Source organism: Dunckerocampus dactyliophorus, chromosome 1 (genome assembly GCF_027744805.1).
Source record: "Dunckerocampus dactyliophorus isolate RoL2022-P2 chromosome 1, RoL_Ddac_1.1, whole genome shotgun sequence".
NCBI classification, from domain to species: domain Eukaryota; kingdom Metazoa; phylum Chordata; class Actinopteri; order Syngnathiformes; family Syngnathidae; genus Dunckerocampus; species Dunckerocampus dactyliophorus.
The window spans coordinates 11442513-11462645 of record NC_072819.1 but is presented as its reverse complement, the minus strand read 5'-3'; the positions used below and the strand labels follow the sequence as shown (position 1 = coordinate 11462645).

Genomic DNA, 20133 nt, shown 5'->3' with positions numbered 1-20133 from the left:
CCAACCACCAATCAGAAGTCAGCCAGAATGCATTCATGGACTTACTTACAAAACTTAGAAAAACGCACATTCTCCCCACTCAAATGTTACAAAAATATTCGAACTCTGTGAAGGGAGCCACAACAAGAACGCTAAAAAGCTGCGGGTTGCCAGCCCTTGCCCTAGGACATGGAAGTCTGCTCCGTCACCCGTCTATGATGTCATCAGCGCTCGACTCCGTACTTCTTTGCCAACTAGCACAGTTACGGCACAAGTCTCAAAAATGTAACACAAAACACATTTTTCTAGTTTTACAATAATAGTTTTACATACTGTTCACAAAACAATTCTAAATGTATATAAATGACGAATGAAAGGGATAAATGATCATTGAAGGCTACTTTGATTTCTTGAATTGCCCTTTATCAAATGCTGGAAACTTTCTTTGGCTCCATTTGTGGTTATTTTGTAGCCATGTTCAAAAGAAAAGCAGGGACTTGAGGCGACAAACACTACTTAATTCAAGAAATACACTACCGGTCAAATGTTTTAGAACACCCCAATTTTTCCAGTTATTTATTGAATTTCAAGTCGTTCAAGTCCAATGACTAGCTTGAAATGGTACAAAGTTAAGTACTGAAGTGCCAGAGGTTAAAAAAATGGTAAGGTTACCCAAAACTGAAAAATAATGTGTATTTCAGAATTATACAAAAAGGCTTGTTTCAGGGACTACAAAATGGGTCAACAATTTAAAGCTTTTCTGCAGAAATGGAGGTTGATCAAGCCTTGGCAGTTGGTGCAATGAATTCCTACAGGTGTTCCAAGTTCTGGAGTACTTAATACCTCCTCTGTCTGCATAAAAACAGTGTTCGGAACACACTGTGGTACTACTGTGGTACATACTGTATCTATACATAACCTGAGTAGTCTGTCTATCAAAATAGCTACGTAGTGTTCATTAGACACATAGTTCATGTGTTACATCCAGTTAGCATTTGCTATACAAGAACTGAAAATTATGCAAAAGACAATGCAGCCGAAGTCAAGGCAACATATTAAAAAGGTTTCAGCAATAGGCACATTTTCCAATTAATCATGAGATAATAGTTTAACAGATGGAAGTGTAGAAAACGCACATTTCTATAGTGGAGTTCAGGACGGGAAGCAAAGCCATCAAGCAATTCTCTTTTTTTTCTACGGAACTAGCCGCTACATATGAACTGATCAATTTTGTTATAGACATACAGTAAGCATCTTGCCGCTGATAATAAAGATGAAAGTTGCATCTCCATGTCTAGCTTGAGACGTCTGTTCACCACTTCATCTTTGACAGCACCTGATTTGCTGGTGGCAGCACCAGCAAATCAGGAGGGGAGGTTAATGTCAGCTGACTGATGTCATATAACATCTACAAAGTGACGTTTATGTGATCGACCCAGACTACCTTCACCATCTACTGGTAGCTCACGATCGACATCACGGACACTCCTTGCTGTATACCCTGCCTCGCTTAAGGCAATGTTTGGTGTCGTTAATGATGTCTGTTTTGGGCTTGGAAATAGTCTTCAAAAAATTTGACACCACTTACTAACAAGTTTCATGTATTACTGTTTAACAAATGATGTTATTATACGCGAATAAATTGAATGGCATGAGATTACAATAGCCCATTCAAAGTTTCAGCTAATGGAAAAAATGGACAAAAAAGGAGCCTCCTACCGTTGCAGCGTTCACCTCTCTGCACAACGAAGGCTGTGAGCCAGTCGAGTCAGCAGACGAGCACATCGTTTAAAATCTGCTCCAGGGAGACAACATAAGAATGTTTACAACAGCAGAAGCTATTATGAATCAGCTCCTGTTGTATCTTAACATATCCTTCTGCATCTTTTTTAACTGTCATTGATATATGGAAAAGGTTCTAGTACTCACAGGCTGGTACCACACAGTCCCTGATATTGTGGTAAAGTCTGCGGAAGTGACTCCTGCACTTTGGGTTGAAGTATAGCGGACCTGAAGACAAAAGGATAATGTTTTTACATGCGTCTCATATCATTTTGTGTGTAGTGGTGACAACATGAAGAACCTGACCTGTCAGGTGTTTGATGATCTTGTCTTTGTGGCGTAGAGCTCTGCTTCGAGCATCTGAAACTAAATTAAAACGTGAGTACGGTAAATTCCGGCGTATAAGCCGCTACTTTTTTTTAAAACGTTTTTCTTCAACTTTATAGCTAATTTCTAATTTCGTGACAACTCCTTTTTGTCAGAACTACTACTAATTGTTTAAATACTGTGCCACTCGCAAGTCAGTCAGGAAGAAGCCAACCAATATAACAAAAGTCTGACTCACAATGTCATCTTTCAAAGAACATTTTAACACTAAATTCATCACACAACTTAACTTAACTTAACACTCAAAATATGTATATACAAATATACAAACATGTCCCAATGTGAGTTGAATGGAAATACCCAACACTTTAAAGTTTTTCCATAATGCATTGCATCTGAGCAACGCAGCGCTGCAATGACATCAGCTTCCCTCTAGGCTTTGGGCTCTGGGTCCTCTGGCTCCCTCTGGTGGACAGAGGCTACAAATGGGAAAACTTTAAAATGTTGGGTTTTTCTCATATTAAACATATTGGTCCATGTTTCTATATGTCTGATGTATAACATTTAAGTGTTAAGTTGCTGTCTGATAAATTTAATGTTTGTAAGATGAAACCGTGAGTCAGACTGTTACAGTATATTGAGTAATGACCTCCTGCAATTTCCAATGGGTTGACAAGCTCGTCGTGAGTTTTTTTTTTATAGCTCATGATTGGCCCCTGCCAAATAAAGAGCTGCCTGGTCCTCATGGACTTGTGCGTGCTACAATACTGTATATAATTTTATGACAAGGACATATGTGGCTTATACACCGGTGTGACTTATTCATGAACAAATCTAGTTCTTCCTCTAAATTTAGTGGGTGCGGCTTATACACCGGTGCAGCTTACACACCGGAATTTACGGTACAACTATACACACAATCAGGAACATGGAAAGCACCTGATCCGCTCGAAAGCACTCTGGACAGCAGCAAATACACAACAACTTTTGTCTCTCACTTGATTGACTACTGTAATGAACAAAGGGAACCAAATCCGTCTCTGTTCCGACAGAGGTTTGACAGCTGATGAAGCAATGTGAAGTTCAAACAAACACTGCAACTTTTATTGGCACCTCACTTTCTTGCTTGGAAGGTGGATTACTGCTACGACAACTAGAACTGCTGACCTAGTTGGATGTTGCTCCTGCTTTTCCTTTTTCGCAAGTGTCCATCAAGTTTTGGCTCCATCTCAACTCTTTCCGTGGAGTAGGGTCCCACTAGTTTGAGGAGGCCATAATCTTCTTGAGAAGCAGAGCTTCTCAGCATGGCGGCAGCAGTGTAATGACCGGCAGCCAGCATCAGCATGAACAGCACAGAGATCAGCAGCCACCGGATCATCATGACTAATGGACACACACACGTGCACACGCACACATACACACACGCACACACACACATACACACCTCTCAACTCTTTGCTGACCTTCAGGAGGCACATATGTGGCCTTCATGAGGAAGATCTTGTGAAACTCTTATGATCAAATGTTGTTAAGCATATTCGCCTCTATCATGACACACACTTTTTCCATCTCAATCGGGCAGATTATGACGTATCTCTGATTAGGCAACATCTGTGAATATGTAACGACTATACAGTATTAACTTTTGTTTGCCGTGTGGCAAATCTGTCGCCCCTTTTCTGTGTCTCTCTCTGCTGCAGCCTGCCCGAGTCTCTGGCCCCTCCACCTTACACACAAACACACAGACCAGCAATGTGCAGCTCTTCCTGTTGCACTCACTCAGCTGCAGCAGAGAAGACAACGAGAGAAAGGGCGAAAGAAACTGCATTTTTTTACACCATGGTAAACTGTGACTTTGTAAAACAATATAACACTACACTTTAGTACCCCATGAGAATAACATCCTTGCAGAAACACGTTGTCAGGACCCATTAAGGAGAACATTCTATTTATTTACACAGGTTTTAGAGAGCATATTACAGCATTTAAAGTTTTTAAAATGCATCTCTGTGAGATAAACAAAGATAGATGCAACTCTTAATCCACATGTCTACTGTTATCTAATATAAGAATATTACAGGTGTACAGCGTTTTGAAGTGAAATAAAGATATATGCAACTGTTAACTCTCGTGTCCATCATTAATATAAGACTATATAAGACAGATGAAACTTTTCAGATGAAACCCTCACATTGGCCTATGTATTATCTTTATCAGCCGAATACAGCCAATTGTTTTTATTTTAAAGTGGTCAACTATTGTGCCAAATTCTATGCTAATTACCAAAATGCATCCCATATCAGTGGGGCTCTAGTAAACAGCGTAGTCCACACACTAAAATTGAATGGCAAAAAACTATATGCAAATGAGCTGACATTTGCCTTGACACACAATGTGAAATCCAGAGTATCTGCATGTTATTTCTCTGGTTTTTCGGCAAAATTCAGACAATAACCAAAGTGATTCTAAATAGAAATATGGTGTAATGTCCAGGATACACACCTAACAGATCAGGATTTCTACTGATCTGTTTTTTCTAATCAATACAATATGGGGGCGCTGCTTTTTTACATCATGCTTCCGAAAGGTGACGTGTTATAACAATATTTTAAAGAACATAGTGGTGAGTCTTGCACGGAGTTTGAAGCGGGGTCCATCCATTTGCTCTGTGTTACGAGCAAGATACATCACCATTTTGGAGCATGTTTAACACAATTTAAGTCAGTTTAAATCATTTACAGCATTTTACTGTGCTTTCTTTGAATGCCATCATGTACTGCTTCTTCAGCCAATATAGGATGAAACAAAAATATCATGGTTCAGGAATTTGTTAAAAGAATTTGAATATTCTGGACACTAGTGTACAGTGTATACAATGAAGTTTGCATTTTTTATGGACAAACTGATCAAAATTTCTAATTTTAATTGTCTAAACGCTTGAATGCACATGTCCAACAGTTCAATATTTCATTATTTTTGACCAACTTGCTCTTCTCTACAAGAAGCTGAGCAGAAAAATCTATGATGCGATCAACATATTTTTGGCTCAATTATAAATGGTATTTAAAAGTCCATGTCATCATGCTGTTCACATTTTCACATATTGACACGAAGACAACATGTAAAAATGTATGTTGCCAGCGGTTTAGACATTAATGGCTGTTTGTCAAATTATTTTGAGGTTTTACACTGCTATACAAGCTGCACACGGACTACTTTACATTGTATCAAAGTCAAAATGTAGTTTCTTTAGTTGTCGCATGAAAAGATATATATATATATATATATATATATAGATACAGTATATATAAATTTGCAGAAACCAACTTACTTCCTCAAATTAACTTGCTGACGACATATCAAATTGAACACAGTATGAAACTTTGTTTACCCTTCAAGTTTTCTCCTACCTTATCTGAGTTCTGATATGCGCGTGTCAAGATACCCTTGTTGCCTCAGCGTGTCTTCACCCTCATCTTCATCAGCTGCCTCCCCAGACTACTCATATCTGGTCGAACAAGTTGCCCGACCGCACAACATCTTGATGGTCCTGCGATGAGGTCCTTTTTATTTTACTTCACCTCCGTCCTTCTTCTCTCGTCAAGTGGAACTCACTCAGGAAATAGCCGAGGAGGTGAAGCAGGGGGAGTACGCCGCACGTGCAAGTGCGGAGCTTTAGCTAAACTAAACTAAACCAAACCACGCCCACTACCTTGTCTGCTAGATTTCTATGTGTCTCCTCGCCTCCTTTGCTTGTTCACTTACCTGTACCTGTATGTTTCCTGCTGTCTTGGGAGACATGAACCTGCATACAGGTACACAGGTCATCAATCGGCACCAGCTCCGCCCCCATTTTTTTTTAGAACAGCGGTTCCCAAACTTTTTAGAGTCACGTACTACTACAGACATTTGATCTGAAGCCATGTATCCTCTACTCTTGCCCACTTAAAAATGTAAAGCTTTTTATCTTATACTGAACATAATTCATTGGTTAATTCATTTTATAGTCATTCTGGGTCAGAAAACGTGTATTTTGCATGGTCACATTTTGATACTTTGACATGAGCAGTAAATACAGTAAATACAGTAAACAGATAAGTAGTCATCCTACATTTATTTTATTCCAGTTTGATGTTGTCATCCTTCCGTATGAACAGGTTGAATTTGAGCTTCACTTTTTTTTTGTTTGCTCAGGACGGCTACAGTTTAAGTCTACATATTCATTTAATACCAAATTGAAGGGGAAAGTTCAACAATCATGATAAAGTGTTGTGGAATAATAAGAGGCACAACACAACTTGTATGCAGTTGAGGGAAAAGGGACACCCCGTTTATTCCGTTCACCCTTAAATAGACCCAGTGAACAATAACAATGACGTGGATTACCAAAACCTCGTCCTTCCTTGGACCTGTTGGCAGGACATTTTGAAATCACATAACATCTGGAACATATCTTGTATAACTTCGGTCACGATGACCTCCCCCTCAGTCACGTAGGCCTGAGTTCAACTGACTTTCACAGAACAAAAGGTACTCTGGAGTTCACAGGACAAGAATCATTTTACAATATATCCCCCCCCTTTTGGGGGTCCCAAACCCCCAAAACAAATAATAATGTCTCTTAGACCCGTCATTTCACTGTCTTCATTTTCCGAAAGAAGTTCAAAGATTAAGTTCGTGGGGATTTTGATGCATGCTTGTCCTGAAGAATGGGCACGGGGAAGTGGGGAACGTGTTATGGGCAGTGATTCGGTGTGTGGCAAGGTCGGGAGCAATGTTTCTGCTCACATCATCACCGCCCAGAGGATTATTGTTCCTCTGTAAGAATGGTGTAGGCCATCTTCAGTCCCTTCTTCGATCACCCGCCGATGATCAGCACGATGTCATCTGGAGGGACCCTTTGTGATGAGGGGCTTCTTTTGCCGAAACGAGGTGGTGACTTGGCACGTCACATGTTGGAGGAGGCGGCTCATCTCACCCCTTCCTCATAGCCTGCCTCCTGGATGAATGTCCTCCCACACAATCTGGCTCCCTCGATTATAGCCCTCAGGAATGACTCGTCTCGGCTGGCGTGGTCCTCATGGATGGCTCGTCTCAGCTGGAGGGTCCCCTTGGTTGGTATAGCTTGGTGCAGTGGTTTAAATGGTACCACGTCGTGCTCCCTTCCACTTGGACAGCCGTCGGTGTTGCTCGCACCACCTTATAGGGTCCCTCTCGTCTTGGCTCGTGCCACTTTCGCCTGTACACCTTGATGTACACCTGATCACCTGGCACCACCAGGCCGTCTGACACCTCCGTGGACTGGTGCCCTGCTTTTCTCCTGCACATAGATAGCTCTATGTATGGCAGTTAACTGTTTTATATAATCTTTCAGTTCATTTTGCAACTGCTCAAGTGGAGGCCCTTTATAAGGCCCTCTCAAATGTGGTGCTGGCATGGGTCGACCCGTAAGCATTTCATGCGGTGTTAGATGTGTCATTCTGTTAGTCTGCATGCGATAACTCATGAGTGCAAGTGGTAGTGCATCCACCCAATTTAACTTTGTGCTAGCACAAATTTTATTGAGTTTGGCTTTAAGTGTCCCATTTACTCTCTCTACCATTCCCTGGGACTGAGGATGATAGACACACCCCAACCTTTGTCTTATTCGCAACTGTTGTAGGATTCCTTTTGCTACTTTTTGCACGAACGCCGGACCGTTGTCCGAACTTATTTCTGATGGTATTCCAAACCGCGGAATTACTTCTCTTAACAGGAATTTAACAACAGTTTCTGAACTCTGATCTTTAGACGGCATCGCTTCAACCCAACGACTAAATCGGTCAATAACTACTAACATGTACCTCTTTCCATGCACCGATTTAATCATGTCTACATAGTCTAGCACAAGATGTTTGAATGGTCCTTCTGGAACTGGTATGTGTCCAATGGGTGTAGTTATGCCTTTTCTGACATTGTTCTGTGCACAAACTTCACATTGTCCCAAGACTTCATCTATCATTGACTGCAAATATGGTGACCAATATCCTTGCTGTTTTATCTTCCTTACAACTTCCCCCTTTGCACAGTGATCTGGACTGTGCACATCTGATATTAGCACTGTAAGTAATGAGACTGGCGCAACAAGCAGTCCTTCATGTGATCTCCACAGACCTTTTTCATCTTTTGAAGCTCCTCTCTGCTGCCACAAACTGTGCTCACTTAGCCCTGCATTTTGTTGCATCAACACAATGTCATCTGGCGTAGCGACTGGTTCTATTGACACCAATGGAGCCAAAACAGTCACCTGGCTTTTAGAAGTCAATTTTGCTGCTTCATCTGCTGCATTGTTTCCATGCACAACATCTTCATTTCCTTTCCTGTGTGCCTGACACTTGATAACAGCAAGCCTTGTCGGTTGCATCATCGCCGAAATAAGATAAACTATCTGTTTTTGGTGGTGTATTGGTGAACCATCACTTTTTTTATAACCACGTTGCTTCCACACTGCCCCAAACAAATGACACACTCCATGTGCATACGCCGAATCCGTATACACATTTGCTGTCTTTCCTTTGGCCATTCTGCACGCTTCAGTCAAAGCCTTCAACTCAGCTAATTGTGCAGAGCATGGTTGTACACAACTCTCAGCCTTTATTGTCACAAAATCACTTCCTTCCTGTTTGATAACCGTAAACCCTGCATGGCTGCCAAGGTGATCTCTGTAACACGATCCATCCACAAAGTATGTCACTTCTGCATTTAACAAAGGTGTAGACTCCAAATCTGGTCTTAACTTCGTGTACTTCATTGCCTCTGGCACACACTCATGAGGCTCACCTTCAAAACTGAATGGCATTGTGTCTGCAGGATTTACCGTTGCACACCTTTTAATGGTGACATCTGGATACGTCAACAGTGGCAAGTACTGCAAACATCGAGCCTGCGTTATCACAAACTTACTTTGGTGGATCAGCTCAGAAATTTTATGATGCGTGTATATTGTCACTGGATGTCCCATTGTGATTGTTGATGCCTTCTCATACGCATAATGAACGGCAGCCAACCCTTGATAACATGGTGGCCAACCCTGGACCACATTGTCCAGCTTCGTGCTGTAGTATGCAAGGGGTTGTTTCCTTCGACCACTACAGGTTTCTTGCATCAACACTGCAGATGCGTACATGTTATGTCTATTTGACACGTACAAAAAGAACGGTTTGCCATAGTCTGGTGTTGCCAACGCCGGAGCTGTTTGCATTTCCTGTTTGATTGTTTCAAACGCAATTCTGGACTCATTGGTCCATTTCAGCGATGACCTCAATGTCTGAGTCTCACCCTCCTTCATTATTTCTCGCAATGGTGCAGTTTTGACAGCATAGTCCACTATCCAGTTTGAGCTGAAACCAGTCATGCCTAGAAAAGTCATCATCTGTCCCACTGTAAGAGGGAGTGGCACTTTGCTCACTCCCTCCAACTGAGAGGGTGCCACTGAGATTGTTCCGTGTGATATAACTCTTCCCAGATACTCGACCTGGGGCTGGCAATATTGTAACTTTGCCCGGGAGGTCTTATGCCCCCCCTCAGCCAACTTCTGAAGTAACTTAATTGAGTCTCTGTGGCAGTCCTCGAGTGTCGGTGCGCATATTAACAGATCGTCAACGTACTGTAACAGGGTGCTATTGAGTTGCAACCCTTCAAGGTCCTCTCTTAACACCTGATTAAACACGTGGACTATGTTTGAACCCCTGTGGCATTCAAGTATAGCAATATTGTTTTCCTCGATATGTGAACGCAAACAAATGTTGAGAGTCTTCGTGCAACGGAACACTAAAATATGCTGAGCACAAGTCTATTACTGTGAAAAACTTAGCTTCAGGTGGAACATTTGTCAAGAGAGGATGCGGATTTGGTACTTCCACTGGACTATCCTGGACGATCTCATTCACTGCTCGCAAATCATGTACCAGCCGGTACTTGGATTTGTCTGCTTTCTTCACAGGTAGTATTGGCGTATTACAAAAACTGTGTGTCTCAATTAATACTCCCGCTTTCAGAAGCCCTTCAATAGTTTGGCTTATACCTTTCTCTGCCTCTAATTTCAGAGGGTACTGTGCGCGTCTTGGAAGTTTCATGTTTGGTTTAAGCTCCACTCTAACAGGGTTTGCTGACTTCACTAACCCTACATCTGTTTCATGTTTTGACCATAGATTTTCTGGGACGTGTTCGAGCATTTCTTGTTTTAAGTCACTCTCACCTTCACGGATTTGCGGCATCTGTGGTACGTCAAATGAAGTAATGATCACTTCTTTTGGTTTTGAAACCATATGGGTACCACACAAAATTTTTATCTTTGTCTCATCTGGCGACACAAAAATTAGTGGATTTTCAGTCGCTTTCCAAGTTATTTTGGACGCATTTTTTATCATTGGCCCCAAATCCTTTGACGCAAAATTTTCGTTAACCAACAAGGTTATGTGTGGTGCCGAATTGGGCACGTTGTACCATTGTGCAAGGAAAGGATTTGACTCAACGTTAAACGCTGCACCCTCTTGCCCAATTATGATATACTCTGTTGTCAATGACACCGTCAGGCCTTCAGTTTGTGTTTCCCACTTTTCTTCAAAGATTTTGCTACATGATGGATCAAAATAGACTGTGCAATGGTATTCAGACCGTGGTTTTGACGCTTTTGGAATTTGAGCACAGATGTACTTTTCCCACTTTTGGAAAGCCTGGAGCACTGGTTGTGATATATCTCCTAACCAGTACACTTTTGCACGTGCTGTCTGAACATTCATTTGGAAATTTTCCTTCACTCTATCTACTTTCACTCCCTCAGGCGTACAAGAAATGTTTACATTCAGCTTGCATAGAGCATCTCTTCCTAGTAAATTTACTGGTGTCTGCTCAGATACCAGAACTGGCAATGTCGTTGTTTCGCCCTCCATTGTTAGCTGAACTGGAGCCGTCATAGGTATTGTTTGAAGCTTTCCCGAGAATCCTACTGTTTTGACAAATTTGTCAGACATGGGGAGGTGTGAGGCGTAACTTGGACCTACACAAGTGTAGGTTGCTCCAGTATCGACCAACATTGGTATTTGTTTTCTTCCGATTTGAACTTGAACTACTGGTTCTTTTTTAGTTATAGATGTTACTATTGGCAGCTGACCTTCCCCTGCAGGATTCTCTGGGCACCCCTAATAACCATAATTTGGACCTCCCCACGGGTTGACTGGACCCGAATATGGCTGTTCTGAATTTGGACCTTGGCTCAATGGTTGTTGAGGTTGTTGATCTCCATAGCCTCCTTTGACCCAATTAGGCGCCGGCCATGGATTGGTTGGACAGTTCTGTCGATTGTGTCCTTGCTGTCCACATCCCCAACAGACTTTGGGAAGTACTTGCGGAGGGGTAGCTTGTTGTTGCGACCTCCTTCTTGATCCATCTTTTCGGCCCATCTGATATTGCCTTCCCCTTTGCGACGCTTGATTTGTTCTTGGTTGAGCATATACATTGATGACAGGTGGCGCTTGAACTGGTGGTACTGTTGTTAGCACTGGAGCTGGAGGTGGAGCTGGAGATGGCATTACGGGTGCCTCCACACTTGGCTTTGCATCCCCGACTAAGGCTTGAGCTTTCTTTTTGTTCTTGCTTGACAGTTCCCCAAGTTGCAACTGGGCAACCTTTCTTTGAACTTCTTGGTCTTGCTCTTTCAGCCGTTGTTCATCTCGTCTGTATTTTTCAATAGCATGTATCACATGCTCACAGAACTCCCTGTGTGACTTTGACGTCAGTCCCACAACATCCTCCAGTCTACTTTTTACTGGAGTTGGCATGGCTTCAACCACTGCTGTTCTGAATAGTGTGGTCATCAGTGGGCTATTTCCAACTTCTTCCTCAGTCTCTTGCTTCCACCGTTTGAGCTGGCGGCTGATATACTCGGCAGGGTTCTCTGTTTCCGTAAGTGGCTGTCCCTTCACGGCCTTGGGATCAATCTTGATCGGATACTCCCTTCGCAGTGTCCCCCACAAGTCTCTGCGATAAGGATTGAACTCAATACCATCCGCTTCAGGATTTTGCATCCATCGATGGCCACTTAGATATAGCACATTTTCCATTGTTGGTATCCCCAACACTCGTGCCCACACAGCCTTGATATCTCCAAGCGCCAGTATTTTACCCACTGTTTCTTCTTCAAACGCCCTTATCCATTTGCTAGCCCCCTCATGGATACCAGGCAGCCTGGCGATCAACCCCTCAAGATCAAGTGTTTGCCAAGGAATATACTGTCCCTGTGTTCCTTTTATTAATATTGGCAATTGATGAGCCGGATCGGTATACCTCTCTGGAGGGTGTATGCCAGGCCTGTATCTGAGATCATACTTTCTGTTTTCCTTGCCATTTGCAGCAAAGGTAAGACTTCCCCCTAAGACTTCTCTTTCTTCTACCTCTTGGACTCCCTCTGGATAGCTTACTCTTCTTTTTACTGGTATAGCACTACTTACTCTTTCTACTGCTCCTTTTTTCCTCTCTTCCTGTTTTTCTTCTGTAGCCTTATTTTGTACATACTTTTCATTAACATCATCTATCTCATCCTCAAGTTCTTGAATTATAGTCCTTTCCTTTTGTCTTTCTAAGTCCGAGTGCTCCAGGTTCAGCCAATATGAGTGTCCATCCTTTCTTGTCATCTCTTTAAGCGCTTGATCTTTTTCAGCATAACAATCCAGTACTTGTGACTTTTTTGGTTTTGCACCCTTCCTGTCTGTGCTGCAGTATTGTGGTGGATTTTTCAGCCTTCCAACTGGTGAAATAGGATCTTGTTTGTTGTCATCAAAATCAACATCTCCTGCAACTTCGACAGTTCCCGTAATAAAAGGATAAAGGCCAGACGGAGCCACTGCAGCGAACTGACTATTATCCTGCATGTTTTTGTCCATATTTCTGTTTTTTATTTTAAATCCATCGTCGCCTTTAGCTCTAAACAGTTCACGATTCACATCAAATGTTCCACCTTCAGGCCAACTTGGATTTAAGCTTTTAGTGTGTTTTGTCCACTTTTTAGAGACCTTCTCGATGTCATCCTTCCTTTTTGGGTATTTTAACCCTAAAATCGTTGTCGAAGGAATAGCCATTTTGAGTATTTCAACTTTCAAGACAGAAATTAAAATAAATGTTATTGTTTGTTCTGTCACAAAAATAAGTTATTTTCGCCAAAGTATCTTAACCTCAGACTGCAATTTTATCACAATGTTATTTGATGAGTATTGTCTTTATTCACATTCAAAATTAAGTCTTTATACACCAGCACACCACATTAAAATGTTTTAAACTTAAACACCAACATGACACTTTCCATAAATGCTGTACAGTTCAGAACCACAGCTTGCAGAAACTCTCCAATCTCATAACACAAAAAAAAAAAACTCTTCCACTTGGCTGACTTGTTCTTCCAACACTCAGAGGGAGGGCTGTAGCCACTCCCCTTGTGTCCCCTCGCTCAACACCTCCTTCAGTTATTCACTTCACATCCGGTCACTGGCAGAACCACACAGCTTGACAAGATTCACTAAGTTCAAAGTTATACAAAACAAAGTCTCAAAAGACTTATCACACAGCAAATTGCACACAATTTTCTTCTCAATTCAACCACTGCAATTCTGTCCTTTCAGCTAGTTCATAACCCCCACTACAGAGCAGACAACGTTATGACGCACTTTGAATTTCTCTGGGACCACACCCAAGATAGCCTCACTCCAGTGCAACCCACAACAAATTAACATTGGCACAAATAACACAACTAGGCAAGATGCACTACACTCAATAATAGCCACATGCAGCACCTCCAGCAACAGACACAAAGATGACACACAAACTGCTTTCACTTCAACTATGTGTAAGGTTGACCTTTTTGTTGTTCCAGAAGAGATCATTCAAACAAAGGATGAATCTATGAACATTTCTGACAATACGTTTTTAACCGCACTTCTCACTTGCGTATTTGGCAATTTTCAGCTATTTACACTGGCTAACGTTACTGTCTTGCGACTAAGATGATTAATCTTATAGTTATTTTCTTTTGAGGGTTACAAAGCACAGTTTGTCCTCAGCTGACCTTCGTTCACACACTCACTCACTCCAGACAGTGAAAAAACACACACAAAAAAAACTCTGAACGCTTTACAGAAGAGGTGAGACAGTCAGCCACACACACACACACACACACACACTTGAAGTACTGTATATGCCAATTGGATTTTAGAATTTTAGTTACATACAACAAATAACAAAATTTTAGTGCACTTCAAACCAATCATACAAGTTAAGCAATCCAAATGATTGCTTCACGCCTTAATCTCCTCCAGTTGTTATAGTTTAGGTATGCATTAATATACTCATGACTGACCTTGTCCGGCTGACGAGGACTGCAAGACTGTTCTAGAGTTACATCACAAAGTAGACAATAAGAACTACTTTATTGTAATTCCGCATGTGTAATTTGAGTATGCTTCTCTACTTGTTAGACGTGATTTGCTTCACGCATATTATATAGGCGCAGCCTTTGCTCTGTAGTTGGTCACCTCCTTTGCGCGTTCGGAGGGTCGTAACCACACAGACTTAGCGCGGAGTGAACGAACTCTGCGTTGTATAGGGTACCTCGCTCTACCAATTGCAGTCGGCCTTATATTTAGCCCTTAATTTTTCCTCCATGAATGAACTCCCGGACTAAGAGTTGCTGCAGCATAAATTGTCGACCTCACACACACACACAAAGCCGGCACGAGCCTGTACTCTTTTCCTTTACTCAACACTTCTAAAGTACGCCAATCATGCCGTAACACAGCTGGACTCGAGTCATTTTAGTAAAACACACAAAAAGTTTTTCCCACTCTAAAGTGAGGGCCACATTTTGTGTGAGTGTTCCCCACCCCCAATCTGCAGTTGTTATTAATGCACTAACAACAGGCTCTCTTATTTGGAGAAATTTTAACATTAATGCTCATTAGTTACCCCCATTACTGCACCACACTGTCAAACCAAATGGTAAGAAATCTTACCTGTTTTTACGGCCGTTGGTTTGCAATATGGTGCGGGTCAGAAGGCCACGAGCATCAACGTCTTTCCTTCCAATCCTGTTCGTGACGCCAAATGTTGTGGAATAATAAGAGGCACAACACAACTTGTATGCAGTTGAGGGAAAAGGGACACCCCGTTTATTCCGTTCACCCTTAAATAGACCCAGTGAACAATAACAATGACGTGGATTACCAAAACCTCGTCCTTCCTTGGACCTGTTGGCAGGACATTTTGAAATCACATAACATCTGGAACATATCTTGTATAACTTCGGTCACGATGACCTCCCCCTCAGTCACGTAGGCCTGAGTTCAACTGACTTTCACAGAACAAAAGGTACTCTGGAGTTCACAGGACAAGAATCATTTTACAATAAAAGCAGCATCCAAAGTACAAAAACACATACAACCAACGATAAAGCCTCATTTTTGGGGGAATCCCCACTCACAGTGCCAGGGTTTCACCGCTGCGCCATGCGGGGATTGGAACACCGATATGAACATAAACCCACTTGGCCCTGATGCATGCAGACTAACAACAAGAGACAAATTCTTCCAACGGCACCTTTATCTGGATCTGCACCAACATTTTATGATGTCTTTCTTTGGGTGGAGCAAACTATTAGAGTGTGGACCTAATGAAGTGACTGCTATTGGTCTCCTTGCAGAGGGTCTTCCTGCAGGACAACGTGATCACTCAGATCCAACCTGGCTCTCCTCAGGCACTTGCACTACCTCTACCTGCAGGTGAGCTCACACACGCATGCACGCGCGCACACACACACACACACACAGCTACTTTGTGTCACTGCACATTTTTGCAAGGCTGATCACCATTTTGTTTGCACACTGACCAGCTTTACGTCTGTCTTTTCCAGAACAACACCATCTCTGCTGTGGAGCCCGGCTCTTTCCAGAACCAGGCTAAGCTGTTGGAGCTGGCTCTAACCGGGAACAGGATCCACTTGGTGACGGCTGACATGTTCCAGGGACTGGAACACTTGCGTATTCTTTACCTGGCGGGAAATTACATCACGCATCTGCTAGACTACACCTTCCGTGGCTTGCGGGTCAGACCAACCCCCTTTTGGTCTCAGTTTTATGACTTCAGAACACCATCTTTTATAGCAATTAATTTTCAACATAAATTCATCCCTGTTTTGAGTCTTTGCATCGACCTTTAAATTTAACAGATTTTGCTAAGCTTATACTAATCTAAAATGTGGTATCAATTAGGAAAAAGTAGAAATATGCTCACTAAAAATGGAAATGTGTGCCTTGATATCGGACCACTTTCTTTGTTTTTTATTTTGTTTTGCCTCGATTAGCCATGCTCCATTCATGCAGTGACAGTGGATGTACTGTCACTCACTCTTTGTTTGATTTGTTATGCCACTGCTGTGTCCTCCAAATATTTCCACCTCCATTTCTGTGAAAGTCCGCTTCTTCTTGGTCATCTTCCCACCAGCTGTGATTCTCATGCAATCAAGGCTCTTTAAATATGGATGCCACATTCATGAGCTACTTTGCATTGACCTTCTATGGTGAAGTGGAGGTGTGGAAAGGGCGTAACTCACAGTTAAGCGTTTCTGATCATCAAACAAATTTAAATATTAGTCAATGACAACACAACTGAACACAAAATGTAGTTTTTTAAATGAAACTTTTTGTTATTAATGGAGAAAAAATCCAAACCTACATGTTCCTGTGTGGAAAAAGTGATTAATAACTTAACTGACATTAATTGAGATTTATCAGTCTCAAAAAGGTTATAAGGCAATTTCATAGCTTTGGGACTCCAGCGAACCACTGTGAGAGCCATGATCCAAAAATGGCGAAAATATGGAACTGTGGTGAACCTTCCCAGGAGTGGCCGGGCAATTTTTTGGCAAACAAAATTGCCCCAAGAGCGCAGCAACAACGGACCCACGAGGTCACAAAAGACCCCACAACAACATACAAAGAACTGCAGGCCCCACTTGCTTCAGTTAAGGTCAGTGTTCTGCATGACTCTACAATAAGACAGACACTGGGCAAAAACAGCCTGCATGGCAGAGTTCCAAGACAAAAACCACTGCTGAACAACAAGAACATTAAGGCTTGTGTCAATTTTGCCAGAAAACATCTTGATCCCTAAAACTCTTGGGAAAATACTCGGTGGTCTGACAAGCCAAAATGGAATTTTTTGAAGGTGTGTGTCCCATTACATCTGGCGTAAAAGTAACGCTGCATTTGAGAAAAAGAACATCATACCAATAGTAAAATATGGTGGTGGTAGTGTGATGGTCTGAGCTGTTTTGCTACTTCAGGACCTTGTTAAATTTAATTACATACTGTATAAGCCTCTCTTGGCACATGTTAGATAGTGTGACCGAGCAGACCGTCTGATTGCTGTACCTATCTCTCGCTCGCAGCCTTGCATTCTTCTAACACAACCCTTGGTACATTTAAGATTAATCGGCGCCAACCAGCTAAGTCCAATGTGTCCTACACATATTGACGTATGTCAGGATTGGCCTCCCTGCCTGCCCGCGGGGGGCATGAGCTACAAAAAGGGACATCTGACCTGAGGTGACTCAGGTCTTGCTCCTGTGCCCGTGTAGAAGACGAGTTCCCGCAGCTATCATTCTTTCTGGTACATTAAACTGTTAAAATTGAGCTTTTTAGAGACTTATTTGGAAGCATTAAAGATAACAAACCTAAAGCGATACATTTTAACAACCTGAAAGTCTTGCTGTGATAAATGGAACCATGAATTTTGCTGTCTACCAAAAAATCCTGAAGGACAATGCCTAGCCATCTGTTTGTGACCTCAACCTGAAACAAACCTGGGTTCTGCAGCAGGACAATGATCCAAAAACAAAAACACACCAGCAAGTCCACCTCTGAATGGCTGAAGAAAATCAAAATGGAGACTTTGTACTTTGCTGTAGTTTTTAAGCTTTACCAGAACATCCTTCCTGGGCGCATTGATTTCACATAGTAACATACATAGAAACGATTGCTACACCTAGTGTTAACTTTACCAAATAGTATGTAAAAATAGTAAGTCATCTGTAAGACTTTATGAATTAATTATTTTTTAATGATCTGTGTGAAGTTGGTGATTCATGCAAACATCCAGTGATGGCAAACAGGGAAATAATCTGTCAGCCTTGTTCACTGTAGTTGCTCAAAAACACTGCGTTTAGTACTATGAGCAACGTTTTCCAACTGACTTTAAATCACGAGCCAAATTAAAAGTACACAGACAAAAAAAAAAAAAAAACACCGACAGTGACCGACGCAACATGAGCCGTTTACAGTTCTTGTCTTGTCAAATGCACCGCATTTCAGAAGGCTTTATAGGCGGAATAGGTGTCCCGTTATGTGCATTCATAGCAGTCTCTTTTTACCTGTTTTTATACACTTGTGATCAAAATCTTAGGACCAGTTGAAAAATGGCTAGAATTAGCATTTTGCACATTTGGATATAATGAGGTTTTAAGTAGAGCTACAATATGCAAAGACAAGAAGGGGGAGTGAGACAAATAAAGTTTGGAGTTTGTAATTTAAACAAAAAAAAAAAAAACTGAAATAGGTTGTTGATCACCTGACCAAAAGATTAGGACCACAGGCTATAAAAGCCAAAATCTGCTCAAAATATTCATTTTCTGTCAGGCATTCACACGATCATGCCCTCCTGATGGCTAAAGCTAAGAGGCTTTCTCTTTTTGAACGTGGTCGAATTGTTGAGCTGCATGAGCAAGGCCTCTCGCAGTGTGCCATTGCTGCTGATGTTGGGTGCAGTAAGATAGTCATTCTAAGTTTTTTGAAAGATCCTGAGCATTATGGAACAAAAAAAGTCCAGTGGTAGACGCACAAAAAAACAAAACAAAAAAAAAAAAATCACAATCCTTCAATGCCACAAAACTGCCCGTGTAGACTTTGCCAGGGAGCATCAAACATGGGACATTGAAAGGTGGGAAAAAGTTTTATTCTCTAATGAGAAAAAATGTAACCTTGACGGCCCAGATGGCTTCCAACGTTACTGGCATGACAAGGAGATCCCACCTGAGATGTTTTCTACCCGGCACAGTGGAGGGGGGTCCATCATGATCTGGGGTGCTTCTTCATTCAGTGGAACACTGGAGTTTCATGTGGTGCAGGATTATCAAACGGTGGCTGCTTACGTGCAGATGTTGCAGCGGGCATCCCTCATGACTAAAGGCCCTCGTCTGTGTGGTAACAGCTGGGTTTTTCAACAGGACAACGCTGCAGTTCACAATGCTCGCTTGACCAAGGACTTCTTCAGGGAGAATAACATCACTCTTTTGGACCATCCTGCATGTTCCCCTCATTTAAATCCCATAGAGAACATTTGGGGATGGATGGCAAGGGAAGTTTATAAAAATGGCCATCAGTTCCAGACAGTTGATGCGCTTCATGAAGCCATCTTCACCACTTGGAGCAATGTTCCCACTAGCCTCCTGGAAACACTCGCATCAAGCATGCTCAAACCAATTTTTGAAGTGATTAACAAGAACGGTGGAACTGCTCATTACTGAGTCCTACTGAGAACATTTTTTGTTCTGGTTTGGTGAGTTTTTTGTTATTTTTTGAGTGATGGTCTTAAACTTTTGATCAGGTGATAAACTATTTCAGTTTTTTTTTGTTTGTTTAAATTGCAAGCTCCAATTTTTTTTGTCTCACTCCCCCTTCTTGTTTTTGCATACTGTAGCTCTACTTAAAGCCTCATTAAGATCCAAATGTGCAAAATGCAAATTCTAGTAATTTTTTAACTGGTCCTAAGATTTCGATCAGGAGTGTATTTAGAACGCACTGAAAAGACAAAAGACGTGTGTTCATGTCTCACATAAGGATTGTGGATGATGGGCAAAATTCCCCAAAAATTGCAGTTTTCCTTTAAATTAAATCTCTCACAGGAAGCCAACAGGCAAGAATCTACTGTGCTCCTGCAACGAGCAAATCAACACAAACCAAGACAGAT

At 41.9% G+C, this 20133-nt stretch overlaps 1 long non-coding RNA gene across 1 annotated transcript; it reads right to left on the bottom strand.

Moving 5' to 3' along the window:
- Positions 1 to 1923: 1923 nt before the first annotated feature.
- LOC129187307 (uncharacterized) lies at positions 1924 to 15575 on the bottom strand. Its single transcript, XR_008572382.1, has 3 exons — positions 15126 to 15575; positions 2068 to 2127; positions 1924 to 1989 (listed from the first exon to the last, which is right to left on the bottom strand). It is a non-coding gene; the product is annotated as an uncharacterized LOC129187307 (long non-coding RNA).
- Between the last annotated feature and the right edge of the window lie 4558 nt (positions 15576 to 20133).